This window comes from Hevea brasiliensis, chromosome 17 (assembly GCF_030052815.1).
Source record: "Hevea brasiliensis isolate MT/VB/25A 57/8 chromosome 17, ASM3005281v1, whole genome shotgun sequence".
Lineage (NCBI taxonomy): Eukaryota > Viridiplantae > Streptophyta > Magnoliopsida > Malpighiales > Euphorbiaceae > Hevea > Hevea brasiliensis.
Genome location: NC_079509.1, coordinates 798405 through 825263, shown reverse-complemented (window position 1 = coordinate 825263; position 26859 = coordinate 798405). Strand labels below are relative to the sequence as shown.

The 26859-nt window shown below is 32.1% G+C and overlaps 1 non-coding gene and 1 pseudogene across 1 annotated transcript; one reads left to right on the top strand and one right to left on the bottom strand.

Annotated features, from left to right (window-relative positions):
- The window catches only part of LOC110665973 (terpene synthase 10-like), a 40952-nt pseudogene extending 15110 nt beyond the window's left edge, over positions 1 to 25842 (top strand).
- On the bottom strand, positions 13714 to 13820 carry LOC131175678 (small nucleolar RNA R71). The gene has a single exon (XR_009145870.1). It is a non-coding gene; the product is annotated as a small nucleolar RNA R71 (small nucleolar RNA).
- Positions 25843 to 26859: the final 1017 nt, after the last annotated feature.

The following is a 26859-nucleotide window of genomic DNA, read 5'->3' as shown; positions in this document are numbered from 1 at the left end:
TATATTTTACTATTCCAGTGACTGGTGTCGGTCCGAACAATTAAGGGGATTAGAACCACATCTAAGACACCTAGTTAAGCCCTGAACACAAATGATTAGTAATTGTCAAATAGTTAAGTATAAAGAAGAAAAACAAAGCATAAAAAGTTAAATGAGCCAGGAGTCACGATGATGGGTGACCTTCTCGGGAATGATTGCGAGGTCATTCTAAACTCAAATTTCAAATCGTAAAATATGAAGTTGCGGTCCTTAAGACTATTGTGAACACAGTGGAAAAGAGAAAATCACGAAAAAGAATTGTTAAGCAGGTCAAATAATTAAGTCAGGGATCCGAAGAAATATTGAATTACTTGCAAGCCGGATCGAACCAGCGAGAGGCGATTTGGTCAATTCACCCCTAGAGCTGACTCCTAACCTAACTGTCCAATAAAATTGGAGAAAAGAAAATTTTTTGATCAAGAATTAAATTAAAGAATTAAGAAAAAATAAAAAAAAAGAGAAGAAATTGAAAAAGTTTTATTACATCATGTGATGACATCAATTATGATGTCAAAATTAATTTACTTTTTATTAAAAATTTAGACTAAGTCAAATAGCTAATTTAAACCATTTCTTCTTCTTAAAAAAAAAAAAACGTCCACATCTCTCTCTCACTTTTCTCTCCCAAAAACTCCATTGAAACCCCATTTTCAAGCTTGCATAACTTGATTTTGACCTTCCAAAGTGAACCCTAAACCCTAAAAAGCTTGCTATCTCAACTAGACAAGAGGATTGAAGAAGAAAAAGGGAGGAGAAAAGGAAAGAATTGAGGAAGTGGAACATCAAAGTTGAGGTTAGTAGTTTAATTTGAAATTCTACTTTAATACTTGGCTTTTAGTTCACTTAACCTAGAAATTAACTTAAATCCAAACAAAAATAATTATTGAAGGACCAAATAAAAATTCATCTAGCTAGGGTTAGGGTTTGCTATGAATGAATTTGATAGTTTTGAATGGTTATTTGAGGTGAATTAGGTGTGTAGAACATGAATACACACTTTAAATTGCATTAGATTGAATTTTATGTGTAGCTAGGGTTTTAAACTTGTGAAAAATTGAAGAAAAACTTGAGAATTAGCCAAATGATGTTATTGACCTTATTTGAGTTGAGAAATGATCAATTGTGACTATTTGTGATGTGTATGAATTGTTGGAAACAAGTTTAAATTCAGATTAGTGAGGGTCAATCTACAGGCAACTTGACCTAGGTCCCTTTGAGGGACCAAAACTAAAAATTTATCAACCCAATTAGTGTGAGACCAATTGGGAATGAAACTAGACACAAAATGACACATTTTTCATTTAGGAATCATGCCCAGAATGTGACCATAACTTAGTGAACAATTAGGTTAAATACGAATTGGGCACACTGACCTGTACAAAAATAACCAAATGAACAGTAGTTACGTAAATGACCATAACTTGGTCTAAGAAGGTCCAAATAACCTGAATTTTTACCAGTAGAAAGCTGAGACATAGCCCTACAACTTTCACAAGAAAATAAACCCAAAATTTGATCATAAGCTGTCCAAAAACTCACCTGCAGTCAACCCATAAAAACTACCATTAACCAGTAAATGCCCAAAATTCTGGGTAAAATCAAATTCGGCCAGCCATGTTCAAATGGCTATAACTTAGGCTACAAAACTCCAAATGAAGTGATTCAAAAAGGGATATAAAGTTAAGACAATAAGGAACAACTTCTATGAAGAAAACTTAGCCAAATTATTATAACAACATGACCAATGGAACAATGCAAAACTGAACACCAAAACTGAAAATTTGAAATTTGTGCCTAAGAGACTGAAGTTTGAGAAAACAACCAAAACCAACAAATTAGGTAACCAAAATATGGTATGTGGATGAAATTAGAATTCCCATACCTATTAAGCATTAGAAAGTCAACAAATTGACTTGAATAGTGTCGTGAATAGTAACTCCGAAATACAAATTTTAAAGAACGTCAAGTTAAGGATATTAAAGTTAGATATTAATAGATTTGAAATTATTTTTGGACTTATGATAATTTATGGCACTGAAACACTGTAAAATTGTGTGTTTCAATTGAAAAGAATATCGAGAAAGAATCCAAAGCATCGAGTCAAGACCAAAAGGCTACTCGCTTAAGGTTTGTACACAACATTAATATTCTTTAAAATTCATTTGCAAAGTGCATGAAATGAATTACTTATATTACAAAATGTATATTATACTTTTGACTTAAATTGTTGAAAGTTTACTTGTATGTGTTTGAAATGGCAATAAATGTTTAGTAAATTGTTAAGATAGTTTTGAAACTACAGTGTCATGGCCATATATTTGAATACCTCACTAGCATGACTAGTGAGAAGAAATAGTTTCGAATTTTGATTCTCCCTTTGACTGAAGTGTTGAGGTATGTGCCAGTAGAGGAAGAAATTGAATGGGTACCCATAGTTTGAGCTAGCTAGCCTTGTGATTTCTCATAAACCTCTGGCTATTGAAATGAATATGTTTCGAATGACATTATATAACTGTGTGTTTTTATGAAATTGTTTTGAGACTTCCTAAATGAAATTGTTTGGACTAAAAATTTATAAATCATGTTTTGTATCTGTTTTTCATGTTCAGTTGAATAATTGAATAAATGTGATTTGAATTATTCATAAACTGTTATTTTAGAATATTGTGCACCACTGAGTCATAGTACTCAGCTATGGCTGTTATTGCTGTCGCAGATATAGAGACTAAAGGAGCAGCAGAGTGAGCTGCTGAGGATCTTGGAGCTACCTTTCCTAAAGTTTTGTCGGGTATAAATTTATACCATGGATTTGCTAATGTAAAGTGGTTGGTAAATGTAATTTGTTTTTACTTTAATGAAAAATGAATGGAAATATTGAGTTGTGAATTATTGATTTGAATTTTGGAGTTTGAGAAATGATGTTGAAGTTTGTTATGGTAGTTATTGAGTTGATGAAATAAATTATTGGAAATATTTTTACAGGTTTTTGAAGAACTATTTTCTTAAAATACAGATGGCACTTTGCCGAAATTTTTTCAAAATTTGCGAAAAAATAAAAATGGACAAAAATTTTAACTAGTTTTTAAACTTCAAATAAATATTTTTAATACCTGCTATAAAAGCTCTCACTTTCAAAAAGTAAGAAAATTATTTTAAAATCCCTTGTATTGTATTTAATGGGTTATTGGTAGACGAAGTCGGTAATTCATTAAGTATACTACGGGATCATGTTATGCCTTACAGAGGGGTAAGGTGTGATAGTGCCATTCTACAGTGGTACAGGGAAGCATATATAAACCGGGTGATCAGTGCATATACATACATGAACAAGAGTGGCAAGAAATAAGAAAGTCATGATCATATGTAAATGAAGTTTTCAATAAATGCAAGGGATATCTATATGACAAAAAGTTATTAAGAAAGTTAATGTCGAGGCAGGATTACTACCTCTAGTTATTGAATAATATTGAGCAGATAACCCTAGAAGATCAATATGCTCATAAGAGGCTAATTTCATCATTTCAAGGCCATAATAATAATGATGATGATCATCAATTCTAAATGATTGTATTTATCCCAACTCAATAAGTGACCAAACAAATCAATAAAGGTATAGTACTTTGCTCCAGTAATGCTATAACAACAAATTGTACTCTTATTAAATTAATTTATAATAGAATTTTGTTTAATTTAGAATTACATATCCAGTACAAATTATAGTAGAAAAAACTTCTATTAATAATTATATATTATGAAAAATTTTTAATATTGTAGTTATTATAAAAATTTAAGGATATAATATCATAATTAAACTTGTTGTATGTACATGGGAGTTAAATTTTCTATATATAATTTTTATTAATTTTCTCGTGTGTGATAAAATTATAAATTGTTATAAAATTTTGAGAGAACAATTGATATAATATAAATAACAATATAAGATAATATAATATTGTCACATTCAATTTTACATGATTTTTTGATTTCTTTTATATTTTTTTTCTCTACATAGCTTGGTATATCAATAAATTTTTTTGATATGTATCCAAGGTGACAGATTGCTTGCCCACAGCCTTTTAACAATTTCAGCTTCTAACGATGGAATCATGTGTCATCTACCTCAACCCACAAAATCATGTCATCCAACAACATTTTCTTTATGTGCTTGAACAAAACATTAACCTTTAAGTCCTCAATTAGGATCAGACTGTTGCAGCCTTTGAAACACAAATTCGCCAGTATTCTCATATGCATTATAAAGCAAGTTACTATATATTATATATAAAAAAGTTAGTTCTAACCAAACTTGAATTTATAAGTCCCGTTTAAATATTACTATATTCATTCCTAGATTTTATCCTAATACAATAAGAATTATAGAACTAATAATTTTTCTATTTTTATTTTACTTTAATTTATTTAAATTATTTTTATGAATTTTTCAGTTATGATATATCATATTAAAATGATGAATTTAATTTAATATATAAAAATAGATTATATTTTAAAAAATAGTATCGGATTATAAATTCTTGATCTCCATATTACAAAGTAGATGATATTACAAAATATAATATGATATTAAATTCTTGGGGTCCTCGGAACAATTGACTAAAGCACATAAAAATTGTTATAGAATTATAGTTAAAATAGAATTATTATATGATGGTTAAGAATGTAACTCTAAAAGAAACGAAAATTGTGCTAAAAAAATACATTTTTTTAATTTTTATAATTTTACTAATTAATTTTTAATTTTATAATTATATTTTTTTGTATAGTTAATTAAATTCAATCTTTTATTGTAATAATATTAAATTAATATGAGTATTTTTGAAAATCTCAATAGTCTCTCTTCTTTTCACATTTATTTATCATACACATCTATTTGTCTAAAATTTATAATATATATATAACTTATTTCTTTTATTAAAAAAACTTTCATACGAATTTTTTTGAAGGAAATAATAAAAGTTAAAATAAATTGATTAAAAATTTTACATTTATAATAATTTTTAAATTAATTTAAATAATAAAAATTATATAATTTTAAATAATATAAATAATAAAAAATATTATTAGCATTTTCAATATTCTCTCTTCCTCTTTTCACTTTTATATGTTATATAAATATGTAAATTATATTTTAAATTTATAATAAATTAAATTTAAATAAAAAATATGTGTGAATAAATGTCGAGATAATTAATTAATCCGGCTATCTATCGGGTGCCAATATTGGAATTGCAACTCTTTGTCGGTGATTGGAACTGCGGATAAGCACGTGAATTGCGTTCCTAATTTACATGTTAAATTTCTGATTGACTTTTTATTTAATTACTCCACCATGCAAATCCTCCCCCAGGTGTTACTGCCTGTCACAATCGCATGTCACAACCACTGCCCGTACTCTTATGAAATTTTGTTTGACATAATATCTAATTAGCTGATAATTCAAAAAATAATTGAGGCTATTCTGGCAAGCGCATGCCGACTTTGACCATCATATATTGCTTCATCATTCGAAAAATGTGATGCTTTTATTGGTAAATCATTTAATATAAAAAAATAAAATTACAGATCCAGTGAAATTGGGTTAATTACTAAAATGGGGGTAATAAAAAATAAAATTTTATTAAAATTGGTAAATTTAAAATTAATTATTAAAAAGGGATGAATTATGCTGAGGTGGACGGACTGAGTGCAAGACGCTAAATATAATAGCGTTTTTAAGATCCATACGCTATTTATAATAGCGTCCGGATGAAAAGTTTAAAAGGAAAGCTAGACGCTATGCAAACTAACGTCCAGCTTTCTTTTAAATAATAAAAAATTAATTAAAAAAGATTTAAAGTTGGACGCTACTTATAGTAGCGTCCAATCTTTTTTTAAAATTTTTAATTATTTTATTTTATATTTTAAATATAATATAAATATTATTTTAATAAATAAAATTATAATATTTAATAATATATATTATAATATTTTTATTATAAATATTATTTTTTAATTTAAAATTAAATTAAAATTTAATAAAATAAAAATTAAAATTAAAAAAATAAATAATTAAAAAAATTTAAGAAAAATTGGACGCCGTCCAATTTTTCTTTAAATTTTTAACTATTTTATTTTATATTTTAAATAAATTAAAAATATTATTTTAATAAATAAAATTATAATATTTAATATTATGTATTTTAAATTTTTATTATAAATATTATTTTTTAATTTAAATTTAATAAAATAAAAAATTAAATTAAAAAATAAATAATTAAAAAAATAAATAACTTGTATCTTTACTTGGTATGTTCTGGGGTTAATTACCGTGCGAGGGTGTCATGGGAAAGAAAATATGAAAAAATAGTTAAAAATTTAAAAATTATAAGAACAGGGTGAGTTAAAAATACAGACGCGAGTCAAAATAACATTTTTAGTTAGAATGCGAGGCGACAAACAACGTCCTAGAAAAAAAAAAAAAGCTAGACGCTACTATAAAATAACGCCCCAGAAAAGAAAAAAGCTGGACGCTACTATAAGTAGCGTCCAGCCTTTGTTTCAATATTTTTTAATACTTTAAATAAAAGATAAATATTATTTCAATAAATAATATTTTAATAATTAATATTATATATTATAATATTTTTATTACAAAAAATTATTTTTAATTTAAAATTAAATTTTAATTAAATAAAAAATTAAATTTTAAAATATTATTATAAGAAAAAATTTAAAAAAATTAAATGAAAATCTGGACGCTATTCAAACTAACGTCCAGCTTTCTTTTAAATAATAAAAAATTAATTAAAAAAGATTTAAAGTTGGACGCTACTTATAGTAGCGTCCAATCTTTTTTTAAAATTTTTAATTATTTTATTTTATATTTTAAATATAATATAACTATTATTTTAATAAATAAAATTATAATATTTAATAATATATATTATAATATTTTTATTATAAATATTATTTTTTTAATTTAAAATTAAATTAAAATTTAATAAAATAAAAATTAAAATTAAAAAAATAAATAATTAAACAAATTTAAGAAAAATTGGACGCCGTCCAATTTTTTTTTAAATTTTTAATTATTTTATTTTATATTTTAAATAAATTAAAAATATTATTTTAATAAATAAAATTATAATATTTAATATTATGTATTTTAAATTTTTATTATAAATATTATTTTTTAATTTAAATTTAAATTAAAATTTAATAAAATAAAAAATTAAATTAAAAAATAAATAATTAAAAAAATAAATAACTTGTATCTCTACTTGGTATGTTCTAGGGTTAATTACCGTGTGAGGGTGTCATGGGAAAGAAAATATGAAAAAATGGTTAAAAATTTAAAAATTATAAAAACAGGATGAGTTAAAAATACAGACGTGAGTCAAAATAATATTTTTAGTTAGAACACGAGGCGACAAACAACGTCCTAGAAAAAAAAAAAAAAAAGATTGAACGCTACTATAAAATAGCGGCAAAAAAAAAAAAAAGCTGGACGCTACTTATAGTAGCGTCCAGCCTTTGTTTTAATATTTTTTAATATTTTAAATAAAAGATAAATATTATTTCAATAAATAATATTATAATAATTAATATTATATATTATAATATTTTTATTACAAAAAATTATTTTTTAATTTAAAATTAAATTTTAATTAAATAAAAATTAAAATTTAAAATATTATTATAATAAAAAATTTTAAAAAATTAAATAAAAATCTGGACGCTACTATCCAACTTCTAATTTAATTTTTGTAATTGTTTTATTTTTATATTTTAAATAAAATATAAATATTATTTTAATAAATAATAGCATAATAATTAAAATTATATATTATAATTTTTTATTATAAAAATTATTTTTCAATTTAAAATTAAATTAAATTTTAATTAAATAAAAAATTAAAATTATTTTTCAATTAAAAATTAAATTAAATTAAAAATTAAAATTAAATTAAATTACAAATTTTTTATTATTATGCTATTATTTATTAAAATAATATTTATATTTTTATTTAAAATATAAAAATAAAATAATTAAAAACTTAAATAAGAAGCTGAACGCTACTTATAGTAGCGTTCAGATTTTCATTTTATTTTTTTAATTTTTTTATTATAATAATATTTTATATTTTAATTTTTTATTTAATTAAAATTTAATTTTAAATTAAAAAAATAATTTTTTATAATAAAAATATTATAATATATAATATTAATTATTATAATATTATTTATTAAAATAATATTTATATTTTATTTAAAATATTAAAAAATTAAAACAAAAGCTGGACGCTGTCCAGCTTTTTTTTTTTTTTTTTAATTTGAATAGCTTCCGTTTTGAACGATTTTTTTGAACGCTATTGTTAATAGCGTTTTGGACATTAAAACGCTACTAGTACTAGCGTTTTTACACTTCTAACTTTTTTCATTCCAGTCAGGTAAATTTTTCACATTACACCCAATTTTAGTAATTTTTATTTCTTCCTTACCCTTGTACGGTCAATTTCCCCGTGAAATGTGTGCTTTTTTAATTACAAATCTCATGCATTGGAGATTTCCTTTATTTCAACGATATGATATTTGCTCTAGGAAAGAAAATATGAATAAATGAATTAAATCTGCCAATAACTTATTTCTATATAAGAGGTGGAAGCGTCTGCAAGCATTAGTTGAGAAAAAGTCCCCAACTAAACATGAAATTAAACTGCAAAATTCCTCTATGGCCTTCACTCAATTGGCATCTTTTCCTTTATGCGCTATCTTGCCACTTAAAACTCGCACTTCCCTCCCATTATCAAGCACCAAATGCCTTCCAAGCTATGTACATGCTCAACACACGATTGCCACCAAAATTCTTGATAACGTGATGCATGCATTTTAGATCATCATTTAGGTGTAATTTTTACACATAATTTACCCTTGTTCATAGCCATTATTATAGATATTAGTATATATTTAGTCAATTTTACAATTTTCACTTTTCTTAGTTTAATTTTTGGAATTTATTTGTTTTGTAGGGTAAATTTGGAGAAATTTGATGTATTTTGATCAGAGTAGCCATTTGGAGGAGATTAAAGTCGAATTGCAAAACAATTTTGAAGTTGAGTAAAAAAATGGCCGAGAGCGACACAACCTGCAGCACAACCGAATTAGCTTATGTCGCAGGTTGTGTCGATCGTCAGATATTCACGCCGAGAGCTACACAACCCGCGACACAACCAACGACACAACTGACTCGGCTTATGTCATTTTTACTGGAAATGGTTGACGTGGCATTTCCGTTACTCCAGCTTTTTACCTCACTTTCTCTGGAACCTTCCCCCTTTTACCCATTCTAGGGCAGTCCCCTCACCTATATAAAGTCTTATTTTATCATTTTCTTTCCATATAGAGAGCAAGGGAGGCATTTTTGGCAAGATTAGAAAGAGAGAAGGAGGGAGCACGTTCTGCATTTTTCCAGCAGTAGCAAGGATCACGTTTCTGCACTTTTCTGCAGCAGATCCTTCTGCAATTTTCTGGGTTTTTCTACCCTTTAGCTTACATTTCCATTATTTCTTCATTTATACATTTGGGTTTGTCTTAAAACTATGAATAGTGAGTAGTTGATTGAGATTCTAGAGATGGGTTTGTAAATATTGATTTGTATTGTGGTTTTGAACTGATTTAGCCATTTAAATGGGATTTGTTACATTTTGATTTATTGCTTGTGAGCTTGTTGCCTTGCTTGATGAATGGGCCCTCATTAAGTTAAGCTTTAATCCTTAATAGATGGACTGAAAAGTGAATATTAGGGATAAATAATCTTGCAATAAACTTTATTTTCTTGGTGTTAGAGATAAGCTAAGAGGATTAAGGGGAACTTTTCAAAAATCAATTAGAGCTTTAAATGAGTTTTTGTTAGGTTTGAAATATCGTGAAAACAGGGTTTGATTTAATGAAAACTAACTTTGAGATGCTTGAAAAAGGTTTCAAAAATTTAAGAATTGATTTCCTTCAAAATTGCAATTCTCATGTGTTTGGCTAAATTAGGGATAAACCACATGCAAACAATATTGAAAAATCCAATCTCTAGAATCACTTTATTTTTTATTGAATTTAGATTTAATTCCTCTCAATTTCATAAATAGAAATTTCAAATTAATTTTTGGTAATCTAGTTTAATTAATTTTAGTTAATTGTTTGATTTAGTTTTAATTCCTCAAATACCAATTTTAATTCCAAATTTCATTTTACATCTTTAATTTTTATCATTCTAATTAGCTTATACTTTTATTTCCAATTTAAGCACAATTCCCTGTGGGATCGATATCATTTTTTTTTAAAACTATACTATTGTGACCCGTGCACTTGCAGACATCGTATCAAGTTTTTGGCGCCGTTGCCGGGGAATTGTTTGTTTTTAAGTTGGATTTTAATTGTTTTAAGCTAATTAGAATTTTTATTTTCTTTTATTTTCACTATTATTCCTTGTGTTTTTCAGGTACTCTTCTTGTTTATGAGACGATCGAAAAGCACAAGTGATACTGAATTGTTGTTCAATCCTGAAATTGAAAAATTCTGTCGAGCTAACAAAAAGGAATACAAGAGAAGAAAAGAAGCAGAAAAAGAAGAACAACAAAGATTTGAGCAAGAGGTGACCATTGAAAATATGGAGAATCAAAATAGAGCTATTGGTGGAAACAATGGAGGAAATGAGCAAAATAGGCAAAATGAAGTGGTTAATCAAAATGATCCTCAAAGAAGATCTGTGACGCCCCTTACCCGTCTATTGTATAGCCGAGCAAGAAGTACCACATTCGGTGCCGGAGCACCCTATCTTGTCTTGTCATGTCTATTGTAAATTTTAATGTCATTTAAATCAGGTAATTTATGTGTAGAATTTTTTTTATATATATATATATCTTATTTCTGTGGAGACCCGGACAGATCCTCCTCTGTTTTATTAGCATCTGGTGGGTTCCACTATCACGTGTTAACATATTCATAGTCATCTCACATATTTCCATATCATATTTTCTTTTATCATATCATTCACAACTATTTATGAGATCTCAAAATGAAGTGTCATCTATTGCATTCATATAGAAATTTATAGATAATAAATTATAAGTTTTCATTTCAAGTCCAAAATAAAATACATCATAAACTAGTAATTACATCATGACTAGACATAATGAACCAAAATACTAGTCTACACATGGGCCCTACCAAAATACAAAAGACTGATGAGGTGACTCTGATCGGTGGCAGATCTGGTCGGAACTCTGTCCGAATACTACTGTGGCGGCTGCTGATCTTCAGTACCTACGCGATGGAAAACCAACGCACTAAGCATAACGCTTAGTGGTGCATAATTTATAATAATAATAATTAAACAATTGAAATAATATTTACAAATCATAAATTCTGGGTCTTTTACATATTTTTACACTTTGGAATCAATTAAAATTATTGGGGTCTTTCCTGTTTACTTATTGTATATTCAGTATTAATTAATTATTATCAATGCCCAAGAAACCTATAACAAATTATAAAAGCTGGATACACGGGAGTATACGGGTTAGACAGCCATATGTCTACCCTGTATACATGGGAGCACGAGGCCGGTATGTCGGGCACGGACCTTGTCGAGCTTGTAAAGCCGAGAAATAAAGTAGGCACAATGGCGATGAAAGTAGGCATATAGCACGTAGAACAATCATATCAGACATATATTGTCAGTTCATGATTTGCTCTATAAGCAGTACTGCTATCTGTGATCCCTAATTGGTATACCAATTTATCCAAACTAAATAAATAAGTCTAGGTATACTATGGGCAATTAAACATTTTTAATTATTTTAGCACTATTCACTGTTACTATTTTCTAGTACTATTCATTGGTACCATTAATTTCATATTAATGGGACATTAGTCCCAATTTACATATTCATATCATTTTTAATATTTAATTATCCTTATGAGTATTTTAATTATCATATATAGCATTTTTCCCATGAACCTTTCTTTAGGTTCATGTTGATGTGTTATCTTTATCTAGGAATTTGACTAGGTTAGGATGTCTATTTAGTCACACTTCCTTCATAACAATTGTTCCTCTATGTTTAAACTTGAATTTCAGTTTTTTAATCACTGATCCCTTAGGCAAATCCCACATCGGCAAAGCACGGAGATGGTCTTGGGCTCAAAAGTAATGATATATAAGATGGGGGAACTAATCACTAGAGGCGCCTTTTGGTGGAATGGCCTGGAGAGTTGGAAGAACTCCAGGGTTAAACGTGCTCGCTTGAGAGAAATCCTAGGATGGGTGACCTCCTGGGAAGTTCTCCATTCCACTTGTGGGACAAAACCGTGAGGCTTATGGCCAAAGCGGACAATTCCTCTAGTGGCTGGTTCCCGATCGTTACAATTGGTATTAGAGCCGCTCGCGTGTCCTCTTGAGCGATGGTGGGGAAAACCTCAGCGAGGATGCTGAGTCCCGAAAGGGGGGGAGAAAGGTCCCTTAGGCAAATCCCACATCGGCAAAGCATGGAGATGGTCTTGGGCTCAAAAGTAATGATATATAAGATGGGGGAACTAATCACTAGAGGCGCCTTTTGGTGGAATGGCCTGGAGAGTTGGAAGAACTCCAGGGTTAAACGTGCTCGCTTGAGAGAAATCCTAGGATGGGTGACCTCCTGGGAAGTTCTTCATTCCACCTGTGGGACAAAACCGTGAGGCTTATGGCCAAAGCGGACAATTCCTCTAGTGGCTGGTTCCCGATCGTTACAATTTGCTTGTCACGACCCAGGGATGGGGTTGGGACGTGCTTGTTCAACCAGCTACGCAATGGAGTGAGCTTCGTGTCCCACATCGGAAACGGGAAGAAAAGATTTGGGCCATATATGTGGGAGTCTTCCTCACCTGGTCAGCGCGCTTTTGGGAATGAAACCTCCCAAGGGACAAATCTGTGAGGCCCATGGGCCAAAGTGGACAATACTGACTGGAGATGGATTGGGTTGTTACATTTGGTATCAGAGCTGGTCTCCCTCTAGTACGGTGTGTGGTGCGAGGACGCACCAAGCGGAAGTTGGTGGGCTTGTCACGACCCAGGGATGGGGTTGGGACGTGCTTGTTCAACCAGCTACGCAATGGAGTGAGCTTCGTGTCCCACATCGGAAACGGGAAGAAAAGATTTGGGCCATATATGTGGGAGTCTTCCTCACCTGGTCAGCGCGCTTTTGGGAATGAAACCTCCCAAGGGACAAATCCGTGAGGCCCATGGGCCAAAGCGGACAATACTGACTGGAGATGGATTGGGCTGTTACAAGATCCATGTTGGATTATGCTTTTCCTAGATGTGCTGATGTGAGAGATAACAGACCTATTATTGGAGCTAATCAATTTGAGTTAAAGACTGGTCTCATTCAAATGGTTCAGAATTCACAATTTGGAGGTAGTCCACTTGAAAATCCTCATTCTCATTTGAAGAAATTTTTTATGATATGTGGCACACAAAGGCAGCCTGGAGTTTCAGATGAAGTTATTCGGCTCACCTTATTTCCATTCTCTCTTCGGGATTCAGCATTGGAGTGGTATGACTCACTTCCACAAGCTATTATAGCTACTTGGGAGCAGCTATCTCAAGCTTTTCTATCTCAATTTTTCCCACCTGGGAAGACCACTCATTTGAGGAATTTGATGGTAGCTTTTAAACCAAGGGATGATGAAACTTTGTATGAATCTTGGATGAGATTTAAGGAGCTTGAAAGGCAATGTCCTCATCATGAAATACCGAAATGGATGATTGTTCAGAATTTCTACACCAGAGTTACTCCAGCTATAAGAAACACAATTGATTCACAAGCAGGAGGAGATTTCATGAGAATGACAAGTGAAAAATGCTATGATCTATTAGAGAAGATTGCTCATAATACCCATTTATGGGGAAATCCTAGAGCACTTGAGCCAAAGAAGGCTGGGATTTATGAACTTGACTCAGTTAGCTACATAAATGCAAGATTTGATCAATTGACTCAGCTTCTTAGTGATTTTTGCACAAAGGCAACAAACTCAACTCCTACAACTATGCAACAAGTTGCCTTCACAGATGGAACCCAAAGTTGTGGAGTTGATTACTCTTCTTATGGTGATGATTATTTACAAGAACAAGCTGCTTATGCAGGAGGTTATCAACAGAAACCTATGGGAAATGCTTATTCTAATGTGAACAACTCAACATGGAGACCACAAGCAACTTTTTCTCAACAAGGCCAAAGCTCAAATTATGCTCATAACCAGCAGTTTATGCAGCAAAATAGGCCTCAATTTCAGCCTCAATTTCAGCCCACAAGGCAGCCACAACCTGGATATCAAGCAAGAGCACAACAATCCCTTCCACCTCATGAACCGAAGCCAACCTTGGAAAGCATGATGGAGAAATTTTTTGCTGAACAAAGCAAGATGAATAGCAAATTGGAGGAAGAAATGCAACACATGAGACAAACCATGGATCAATTACAAGTCCACAACCGCATGTTGGAGACTCAATTGGCTCAACAAGCAAGCTCATCGGGAAGCAAATCCTATGGGAAACTACCTAGCCAACCACAAAACCCTCATGAACAATGTAAGGTTGTAACCTTGAGAAGTGGTAAGAAAGTTGGTCAAGAGAGTGAAAACAAGAGAGAAGAAAAAGAGAGCACAAAAGAAGAAAATTCAGTTGAGAGCAAGAAAAATGAAAAAGAAGAAGAAAGCAAAGTGAGCAAGATGAGGGAGAGAAACCATACATCCCACAGACCTTATAAGCCCACCCTTCCCTACCCTCAAAGATTCATCAAGCACAAGCTAGACAAACAATTTGGCAAATTCCTTGAAGTGCTAAAGAAGTTGTATATCAATGTGCCATTCACTGAGGCACTATCCCAAATGCCAAGTTATGCCAAATTTTTGAAGGAGATTCTTTCCAACAAGAGAAGGCTAGAAGATTATGAAACCATCAACTTGGGAGAGCAATGCAGTGCTATAATTCAGAAAAAGTTACCTCCCAAACTCAAAGATCCGAGTGTGTTTTCCATTCCTTGTCATATTGGTGATAATTGTGTGGCAAATGCCTTATGTGACCTTGGAGCTAGTGTCAGCCTAATGCCACTTTCAATTTATGAGAAGTTGAATATGGGAGAGTTGAAGCCCACAAATATGTATCTTTCATTGGCTGACCGTTCAATTAAGTATCCAGAAGGCATTCTAGAAAATGTGCCTATCAAGGTTGGGAAATTCTATATTCCGGTGGACTTTGTCATTTTAGATATGGAAGAAGATACAAAAGTTCCTATCTTATTGGGAAGACCCTTTTTGGCAACAGCTGGTGCATTAATTGATGTAAAGGGTGAGAAATTGACGCTTAGAGTGGGAGATGATCAAATGATTTTCAACATCAATCCTGCCATGAAAAGGAAACATGAAGAAGTTGAGTCTTGTTTGCGGGTAGACATTATTGATGAGATTGTTCAAGAGCATTTCAGAAAAAGCTATCCACAAGACCCTCTTGAAAATTGCTTAGTCCATGGTGGGAGCATTGATGATGACAATCACAACATAGCTGCTTTTGCACAACACTTGGAGAGCTCTCCACCACATCCTGAAGCCACAATTTTTCAACTTGAAGGAGTACAAAATTTAGAGATCAAACCACCATCATTAAAGGTAGAGGATGCCCCAAAGGTAGATCTTAAACCTCTTCCTTCCAACCTCAGGTATGCTTTTCTTGGACCGAATGAAACATATCCTGTTATAATTAATGCATGTTTGACTGATATTGAGATTGAAAAATTGTTGAGAGTTTTGAGAGAATATAGAAGAGTTTTGGGTTATGCAATTGATGATATAAAGGGAATTAGTCCAACAGTTTGTATGCATAGGATTTTCCTTGAGCCAAATAGTAAACCTTCCATTGAACACCAAAGAAGATTGAATCCTACAATGAAGGATGTTGTGAAAAAGGAAATCCTAAAATTACTAGCTGCTGGAATTATTTACCCTATTTCTGACAGTGAGTGGGTTAGTCCTGTGCATGTTGTACCAAAAAAAGGAGGGGTGACAGTTGTTAAAAATGAGAATAATGAATTGATACCCACTAGAACTGTTACAGGTTGGAGAATGTGCATAGACTATAGGAAGTTGAACAATGCTACAAGAAAAGACCATTTTTCCCTTCCTTTTATGGATCAAATGTTAGAAAGATTAGCCAAGCATTCATTCTTTTGCTACTTAGATGGATATTCTAGTTTCTTTCAAATTCCAATCCATCCTGATGACCAAGAAAAAACTACCTTTACCTGTCCCTATGGCACCTTTGCCTATCGAAGGATGCCATTCGGATTGTGTAATGCGCCTGGCACATTTCAAAGGTGCATGATGGCCATTTTTTCTGATTTTATTGAAGAAATTATGGAGGTCTTCATGGATGACTTTTCAGTATATAGCACTAATTTTGATTCATGCTTGACTAATTTGTTTAAAATCTTGCAGAGGTGTGCTGATAATGATTTGGTGTTGAATTGGGAGAAATGCCACTTTATGGTCCAAGAGGGGATCGTTTTAGGGCATTTGATCTCAAATAGGGGAATTGAAGTGGATAGAGCTAAAATAGAAATTATTGAGAAAATGCCACCTCCAACCACTGTCAAAGGAGTGCAGAGTTTCCTTGGACATGCCGGGTTTCACCGGCGATTTATTCAGGATTTTTCTAAACTTGCTAAACCCTTAACAAATCTTTCGAATCATGATGTTAAATTTGATTTTAATCAAGATTGTATGGTTGCTTTTTTCAGGTTAAAGACGGCATTAACAATAACTCCTATCATGCAACCCCCGGATTGGACTTTGCCATTCGAAATCATGTGTGATGCAAGCGAGTTTGCTGTTGGAGCTGTCCTTGGCCAGCGAAAAGATAGAAAACCTTATGCCATTTACTATGCAAGCCGAACCCTTGATGAAGCTCAAGTTAATTATGCCACAACTGAAAAGGAGTTCCTTGCGGTAGTATTTGCACTCAATAAATTTCGTTCTTATTTGGTCAACTCAAAGGTAATAGTTTTCACTGATCATGTAGCAATAAGGTATTTAATGAGCAAGAAAGAAGCTAAATCTAGGTTGAGTAGATGGATTTTATTACTTCAAGAATTTGATTTGGAAATAAGAGATAAAAAAGGTGTTGAAAATGTGGTGGCTGATCACCTTTCTAGGATAAAAACTGAAAATAAAGATGATGAAATTGTGCCAATTGATGAGTTTTTCATGAATGAGCAGTTGTATGTGTTGAATTCTGCACTTTCATGGTTTGCAGATATTGTGAACTTCTTGTCTTGTGGTGTCTTGCCACCTGATTTATCTTGGCAGCAAAAGAAAAGATTCTTGCATGATGTTAAATTTTATTCTTGGGAAGAACCTCTTTTGTTTAGAAGATGTAATGATGGAATAATTAGGAGATGTATACCAGAGGAAGAAATACATGATGTTATTTACCATTGTCATTCCTCTGAATATGGTGGTCATTTTAGTGTCTCAAAAACTGTTGAAAAGGTCTTAACATCAGGTTTCTATTGGCCTAATATGTTTAAACATGTGAGAAATTTTGTAAGCAAGTGTGATAGGTGTCAAAGAGTAGGCAACATTTCCAAGAGAGATGAGATGCCCCAACAGTCCATATTAGAAGTTGAATTATTTGATGTGTGGGGAATTGATTTCATGGGGCCATTTCCATCTTCTTATGGAAATAAATATATCTTGGTAGGGGTGGACTATGTATCTAAATGGGTAGAAGCTATTGCTACACCTACCAATGATGCAAAAGTTGTGGTGAAATTTCTGAAAAAAAAATTGTTTTGACCAGGTTTGGTGGCCCACGTGCCATAATCAGTGATGGTGGTAGCCATTTTTGCAACCACCAATTTGAAAAATTGATGAGAAAATATGGGGTAAAGCATAGGATTGCCACACCATATCACCCTCAAACAAATGGCCAAGTAGAAATCACAAATAGAGAAATAAAGCAAATTTTAGAGAAAACTGTCAATAAGTCCAGAAAAGATTGGTCCCTTAAATTAGATGACACTCTTTGGGCATATAGAACAGCATTTAAAACCCCCATAGGAACTACACCTTATAGGTTAGTTTTTGGGAAATCATGCCATTTGCCCGTAGAGTTAGAACACAAAGCTTATTGGGCCATTAGAGCAATCAATTTTGATTTACAAGCTGCTAGACACATAAGACTTTTGCAACTTGATGAATTAGAAGAATTGAGACTTGATGCTTATGAAAATGCTAGGATCTATAAAGAGAGAACTAAAAAATGGCATGATAAGCATATCAAGAAAAAGGACTTTAAAGAAGGAGATTTGGTTCTCTTATTCAATTCAAGGTTAAAATTTTTTCCAGGAAAATTAAAATCAAGGTGGTCCGGTCCATTTAAAATTGTGAAAGTTTTCCCCCATGGTGCTGTTGAAATTTTTGGTGAAAAATCGGGTAATTTCAAGGTAAATGGGCAAAGGTTGAGGCACTATTCAGTTGGTGAGCCAATTGAGAAGATAGCAACTTGCTATCTCTCTCATTCTCCATAAAATCTTGAGTGAGTATGGTTAAGCTAAAGACCTAAACTTAGCATTTTTGTGCATAACTCATAATTTTTCATTGATTCTTTATTTCTTTCATATAAATATTTGTTTTAAGTTTTTCTATACTCCTTATTCAGAGTTTAACATTGTTCTAATTTCCTTGTGCAGATGGGATACAATTCATTGCAAGCAAATGAGCATAAAAAAATTTTTGTTTTTGTGTTAGCTTTAAATTTTAGCTTTAAAATTTTTAGTTTTAAATTTGTTCACTTATAATTTTCATCTTTCTTTTGTTGAGTATTTGCTGGTGGATCTTGCTGGATTCATTGCCCTTTTTGTTAATTTTAAGAGAAAATTTTTCCAAACCTTATCATCTTGGTTTAAATTATTTGAATATGGATGTGTGAATTGGTGCTTTGAAAAAAATTATTTTTTATGAGTATTTGATGAACATGACAAATTGAACAATTAGAATTCATGTTATGAAGGTTTAATCATTTGAAATCTAATTTGTTTCAATTTTTTAGGTGCTATGAAATTCGGTCAATTTTGGGCAGCAGACTGCACAACCTGCGACATAACTGGGTTTGCTTGTGTCACCGCTTATGTCCGCTGGGCACACTTTTGGGCAAATTGTTGCACAACTTCCGACACAACCCCCTTATCCTTATGTTTTTACTTGTGTCGCCTATTTGTTTTGCAGGATAAAAACTTCCTTCACCAGAATGGGCCAGCAGCTACCCCAAGCCCAAGCCCAAAAGCCCACTCACCCATTTTGATAAAAAAAAATATATATATATATTTCATGTCTTTAATTTCGTTGCTTAATTAATAAGTATTTTGAACTTATTTAGTTAATATTTTGTTTGTGTTGTTTTTCTTTTACTTGAACCATTTACTTATTCAGTTTTTTTTTAGTTCCTCATAAAATACATTTTTCTTTTATATCTTTAGTACATTGCTCACTTGCTTTGATTTGCTATTTCGGATTTACACTTGATGGCTATATTTTTGAGCTTAACTTTCCTATTTCAACTTTTTGAGATTAATTGATTTAATGGATTCCATTGCACTATTTCTTTTGCAATGAGTGCAGCAGCTGTCCAACTTTTACTTAATTAAATTGGCTGCACTTCAATGAGGTAACAATTCTCATCTAAGCTTGTGTCACTTTCAACACAAGTTGTGCTATCGCTTATGCAACAGGGTAATAATTTTTTATGCACATATGAGCCACCCATTTTCTGCACATATAGCCAAATTATCCCATTTCTTGTACTCTTTTAACATTGAGGACAATGTTCATTCTGAGTATGGGGGAGAGGGTAAATTTTTTTGCAAAAATTATTTTTTCCTTTTTCATTTGCATATAGTGACATACTCATTCATTACTTGATACTTGTACATATTCACATACATACACTTGCATATAGCCTCATATACTTAGTTACACATACTTAGTTGCATATAGGTTGACTATACATTTATACACTCATGCATTTTATTCATTCATTTAAAATTTTTGGATTTTTAAACCAGTCTTTGGATTCCATAAGCCACTTATTCAAGCAATCCAACTTGCCTTTAGATGGTTAGTGGAATAAAAGTTCCAGCTGGGTACAAAGTCTTAAGCATTATTCTTTCTCTTACTTAATAGCTGAAAATTAATATATCAATCTAGGTATGCAGTGCTAGTTAGTTATTTTGAGTTTTGAGTGTCTGGATAAGCCTTTAAGGAAGAAAATGGTCATTGTCGTCTCACCATTCCTAGAACAAGCATCTTAGATCTTTCAAAGCGAAATTTTTAACTTGCATTTGATAAGAATATGATTTAGGCATTCCTTCATATTTTAAACCTCACATTTAGCCTTAACCTCCCTTAATTTCATTTCAACCCTTGCAAACCCCCTTGAACCTTAATTCCCTAATTTCTTTGGAACCCAAATCATTTACCTAGCCATTAAACCTAAACACTACCACCTATTTATGAGAATAATATTTTAGCAATTAAGTGCATAAAAAAATTAAAAAAAAAAAAACTTGGAGAATTGAAACATCTTGAAAAGTGCTAGAGTAATTGTGAAAAGTTGATAAAAAAAAAGTCATAAAAATATCCCAAAGGTAATTTTGGGTGTGACGTGAAATAGGGACACATACAAAATAAAAAAATATATTATAAAAGTAGTCCCTTTGTCAAGACCCAGGGATGGGGTTGGGACGTGCTTGTTCAACCAGCTACGCACTGGGGTGGAAACTTCATGTCCCACATCGGAAACGGGAAGAAAAGATTTGGGCCATATATGTGGGAGCCTTCCTCACCTGGTCAGCGCGCTTTTGGGAATGAAACCTCCTAAGGGACAAATCCGTGAGGCCCATGGGCCAAAGCGGACAATACTAACTAGAGAAGGATCGGGCTGTTACATTTGGTATCAGAGCTAGTCTCCCTCTAGTACGGTGTGTGGTGCGAGGACGCACCAGGCGGAAGCTGGTGGGCTTGTCACGACCCAGGGATGGGGTTGGGACGTGCTTGTTCAACCAGCTACGCACTGGGGTGGAAACTTCGTGTCCCACATCGGAAATGGGAAGAAAAGATTTGGGCCATATATGTGGGAGCCTTCCTCACCTGGTCAGCGCGCTTTTGGGAATGAAACCTCCTAAGGGACAAATCCGTGAGGCCCATGGGCCAAAGCGGACAATACTAACTGGAGAAGAATCGGGCTGTTATACCCTTTATTGTGTTAGCACTTAAGATTCATTGTGAATTTCTTTCCTCTTGATAAAAAAATTACTATTATAAAAAAAAAAGAAAAAAAGAAAAAAAATGGATGCACTTTGAGTTTCATGGTTAATATTATTCTCATATTTTGTTTACCTTATTCCCTTTCTTTGTTAACCACAATCTTACCCTATTTGACCCCATTACAACCCTTAAAAAGACCTAATGATTCTTTGAAAAATGCTTGTTACATTAGTAGAGTTAGATCTTTTATGCTTGCATAGGGTTTGGCAATATAATCTTCCATACATTACTCACCATCTATTTGAGACACATTGGCTATCTATTTCATTTAGGTTTGTTTTGGCACAATTGACTCTTGTAGCTGGTTGGTATTTGTTGCTTGGGTTGATTGGTTAATTCTTAGCTATTCTGTAATTGTTGAGAGTGCTTGCTTCATTCTTTGTGCTTTTGCTGGTGGGAACTTGGAATGTTGGTGGCTAGAGGTAAGTTGGTGGTTTGGATTAGTGATTTTTGTGTTTTCAAAGACTGATTCTATTCCCTTCCAAATGAATTTTAATGAAATTTTGCTTGAGGACAAGCAAGAGTTTGAGTATGGGGGAATTTGATGCATGCATTTTAGATCATCATTTAGGTGTAATTTTTGCACATAATTTACCCTTGTTCATAGCCATTATTATAGATATTAGTATATATTTAGTCAATTTTGCAATTTTCACTTTTCTTAGTTTAATTTTTGGAATTTATTTGTTTTGTAGGATAAATTTGGAGAAATTTGACGTATTTTGATTAGAGTAGCCATTTGGAGGAGATTAAAGTCGAATTGCAAAAAAATTTTGAAGTTGAGTAAAAAAATGGCCGAGAGCGACACAACCTGCAGCACAACCGAATTAGCTTATGTCGCAGGTTGTGTCGATCGTCAGATATTCACGCCGAGAGCTACACAACCCGCGACACAACCAACGACACAACTGACTCGGCTTATGTCATTTTTACTGGAAATGGTTGACGTGGCATTTCCGTTACTCCAGCTTTTTACCTCACTTTCTCTGGAACCTTCCCCCTTTTACCCATTCTAGGGCAGTCCCCTCACCTATATAAAGTCTCATTTTATCATTTTCTTTCCATATAAAGAGCAAGGGAGGCATTTTTGGCAAGATTAGAAAGAGAGAAGGAGGGAGCACGTTCTGCATTTTTCCAGCAGCAGCAAGGATCACGTTTCTGCACTTTTCTGCAGCAGATCCTTCTGCAATTTTCTGGGTTTTTCTACCCTTTAGCTTACATTTCCATTATTTCTTCATTTATACATTTGGGTTTGTCTTAAAACTATGAATAGTGAGTAGTTGATTGAGATTCTAGAGATGGGTTTGTAAATATTGATTTGTATTATGGTTTTGAACTGATTTAGCCATTTAAATGGGATTTGTTACATTTTGATTTATTGCTTGTGAGCTTGTTGCCTTGCTTGATGAATGGGCCCTCATTAAGTTAAGCTTTAATCCTTAATAGATGGACTGAAAAGTGAATATTAGGGATAGATAATCTTGCAATAAACTTTATTTTCTTGGTGTTAGAGATAAGCTAAGAGGATTAAGGGGAACTTTCCAAAAATCAATTAGATATTTAAATGGGTTTTTGTTAGGTTTGAAATACCGTGAAAATAGGATTTGATTTAATGAAAACCAATTTTGAGATGCTTGAAAAAGGTTTCAAAAATTTAAGAATTGATTTCCCTCAAAATTGCAATTCTCATGTGTTTGGCTAAATTAGGGATAAACCACATGCAAACAATATTGAAAAATCCAATCTCTAGAATCACTTTATTTTTTATTGAATTTAGATTTAATTCCTCTCAATTTCATAAATAGAAATTTCAAATTAATTTTTGGTAATCTAGTTTAATTAATTTTAGTTAATTGTTTGATTTAGTTTTAATTCCTCAAATACCAATTTTAATTCCAAATTTCATTTTACATCTTTAATTTTTATCATTCTAATTAGCTTATACTTTTATTTCCAATTTAAGCACAATTCCCTGTGGGATCGATATCATTTTTTTTTAAAACTATACTACTGTGACCCGTGCACTTGCAGACACCGTATCATAACGTCACTGTCAGGAGATCTGCCAACTACCCACCTTCTAAATGGAGCCATGATTTTGTTGCGTCCTTGAAAAATGAATATGCTGTACGATTTCATCTTATTTTCAATTAAATTTGTTTGCTATTATATATATCAGCTAACGTGATTGATCTGTTAACGAATGTTTTTGTAGGGAGAGCCGTACACCGCAAGAGTTAACAAGTTGAAGGAAGAAGTAAAGATGATGCTTGAAAGTGCAACAAATCCTTTGGATCAGCTTGTGATAATTGATGCTTTGCAAAGACTTGGAGTGGCTTACCATTTTGAGGATCAAATAGAAACAAAACTCAAGAGCATATACAATGATATTATTAATAAACAAAGGTTGAAACAGGACCCCCCCTTGTATGCCACCGCTCTTGAACTCAGACTTCTAAGAAAGCATGGCTACAATGTACCTCAAGGTGATTTATCTGTTATTACTAACCTAATTAACGACGATAAACAAGCAAAAAATTATTGATGTTCATTTCTCTTGTATACTTGCAGAGGTTTTCTGTAGTTTCATGGATTTGGAAGGAAATTTCAAGGCATCCCTTTGCCACGATTTGAAGGGACTTGTATATTTGTATGAAGCTTCATACCTTTCCTTACCAGGTGAGACTTTCATTTTTTTTTTTTTTCAGTTTGCTCTAATATAAGGCTTAAACTCGAAATTTTATGGTCCGGAAAATGGCTCTCATAGCGGTTAACTAAAACTTAATATTGGCGCAGGTGAGGCTATCTTAGAGGAGGCACAATAATTTTCATCCAAGAATCTCAAAGCATATCTGAAAAAGGAGAACAATTCTAGTACTAGGGGTGATGATGCTAAAAATTATCATTTGAATATGGCGAGGCATGCCCTGGAGCTCCCTTTGCATTGGAGGATGCAAAGGCTAGAGGCCAGATGGTTCATCGATGTTTATGAGAATAGCCCAGATATGAAGCCTATTCTTCTTGAACATGCAAAATTAGACTTCAACATGGTCCAAGCCGTTCACCAGCAAGATTTGAAACATGCTTCCAGGTGAGAAATTCATATCCATGTTTCAATATTTTCTCAATTTTTTTTTTTTGCTTTAATTAATATATTACTCCCTGTGGGCTAACTGGGGCACATAATCAACAAGTTGGTGGAAGGGGACAGGTCTTGGTGAAAAGTTGGCTTTTGTGAGGGCCAGGCCGATGGAGGGCTTCCTATGGACTGTTGGGGGAGTTTTCGAGCCTCAATATGGACATTTCAGGAGAATTCTATCGCAAGTTGGTGCGCTTATTACTGTAATCGATGATATTTATGATGTTTATAGTACCTTAGATGAGGTGGAGCTATTTACAGAGGCTGTTACGAGGTCTGTATCTGTAATAATTAATATCCTTTTTTTCTAATAACTAGTATGTAATTTAATTTGAACATTAATTATTTGTAATTTTTTCAGATGGGACATCAATGAAATGGATAAACTTCCGGACTACATGAAAATATGTTTTCTTGCTTTGTACAACTCCATTAATGAAATTGCATTTGATAGTCTTAAGGAGGAAGAGCTTCACATCACTCCTTACCTGAAGAAAGCGGTGATTAATGCTTCCATTTCTACAGATTAATGCTTAATTATAAGAGTTTTCTTAACTGGGAGTAATATATATTATGTTGAATTTTCAGTGGGCAGATTTATGTAAATCGTACTTACTGGAGGCTAAATGGTATCACAGTGGGTACACACCAAGTCTACAAGAATATTTGGATAATGCATGGGTTTCCATATCTGCACCACTGCTATTAGTCCATGCATATTTTGCTGTCCCAAATCACATTACGAAGGAGGCTTCAGAATGCATATTAGATTATCCTAATATAGTTAAATGGTCGTCCCTGATTACAAGACTTGCAGATGATTTAGGAACATCAAAGGTATACAATTATAAACTAATTTCTTGATTGTTTCCCCTTGAAGTTGGATCTCTTCAGTATGCTAATCTCTGTGATCTCTTTGGTTTTGGTTTTTTGTCCCCCACTCTGCAGCATGAACAAAAGAGAGGTGATAATCCTAAATCAATTGAATGTTATATGCATGAAAGTGGAGCTTCAGAAGCAGCAGCTCGTGAACATATACATTATTTGATTAGTGAAGCATGGAAGAAGATAAATGAATATCAAATTGGAAATACTGCAGTCTTCTCGCAAACTTTCATAAGAATGGCAATGAACCTAGCGAGGATGTCTCAGTGTATTTACCAACATGGAGATGGATTTGGTGCTCAGAATCTGGAGACTAAGAATCGTGTGATATCTTTACTTGTTGAACCCGTTTCTCCTGCTAGCAAAGACTAGATAGTTTAATGCAATTCATTTCATTCTCAACATTATCCTAATATTTCTATAATTTTCCTCCATCACTTAGCTAGTAATGCTGCTTATAAGGAATTGATATGTTATGTAAAAAAGTATCTTGTATTTTGTGTTCGAGTTATTTTATAGCTTTTCTGTACTCTCTCTTGCTGTTTTAATGTCTTCTATTTGGCTAATTATTAGATGCACCGGGAGCACTACTAAAAAATAGTGTTTCCTCTCTTATAGAAAAGTAGGTCATTCCTACAATATAGACAGTAGATCCTATATGATTGTGAGAGATAGTGCATGTATACTGGGTGCACCTAATAATTTCTTCTTTTGTTTATTGCTGGTTTAATTTTTTCGAATTCAGTTTTTTATGGTTTCTTCTGCTATTTTGTTATTGCAAGGGGTTTTTTTGCATCAGCTGGTTGCTAGATACATATTGTGTTTTGGTAAATAAAATTCATACTTTTAATATGTGGATCTCATTGTACCTATTGTGTCTTGGTATATGGTAAACGGAGTTTAGACAAGAAAAATAGGATTAATCCATAATTTACCCTTAAAAATTTTAAAGCTCAAGACCTCAAGACTCAAATTACATTTTTAAAATTGATAACTTCGTTTGTATTAAAATTTTTCATAAAAGTTATTACTTTTATGTTATGTGCATGTTTAAATTGTTAAATAATAAAATTTCAAGTTAATAAAATTAAGAAGTTAATCTTATAAAATATTTGGCTTTTCTTGTGATTTGGCCTAATATATTTTTAAAATTTGAAAGCATTTTTTATTTTGAGAAATACTAGCTGCTAAGTCTGTAGCTGTATTTCCTTTAAATTAAACATGTGAGAAGATGCAAGATTTTCAAAGATTATCTTTCGAGAAGTTAATTTTAGCACGAATTGGCTACCTTATTATACGACTGAAATAAGTTAGGCTAAATATTTATATATTGAATCACCTTGAAAATAACTTCACAAAAATATGTTATCTACAGGCACGGATCTAAAAAT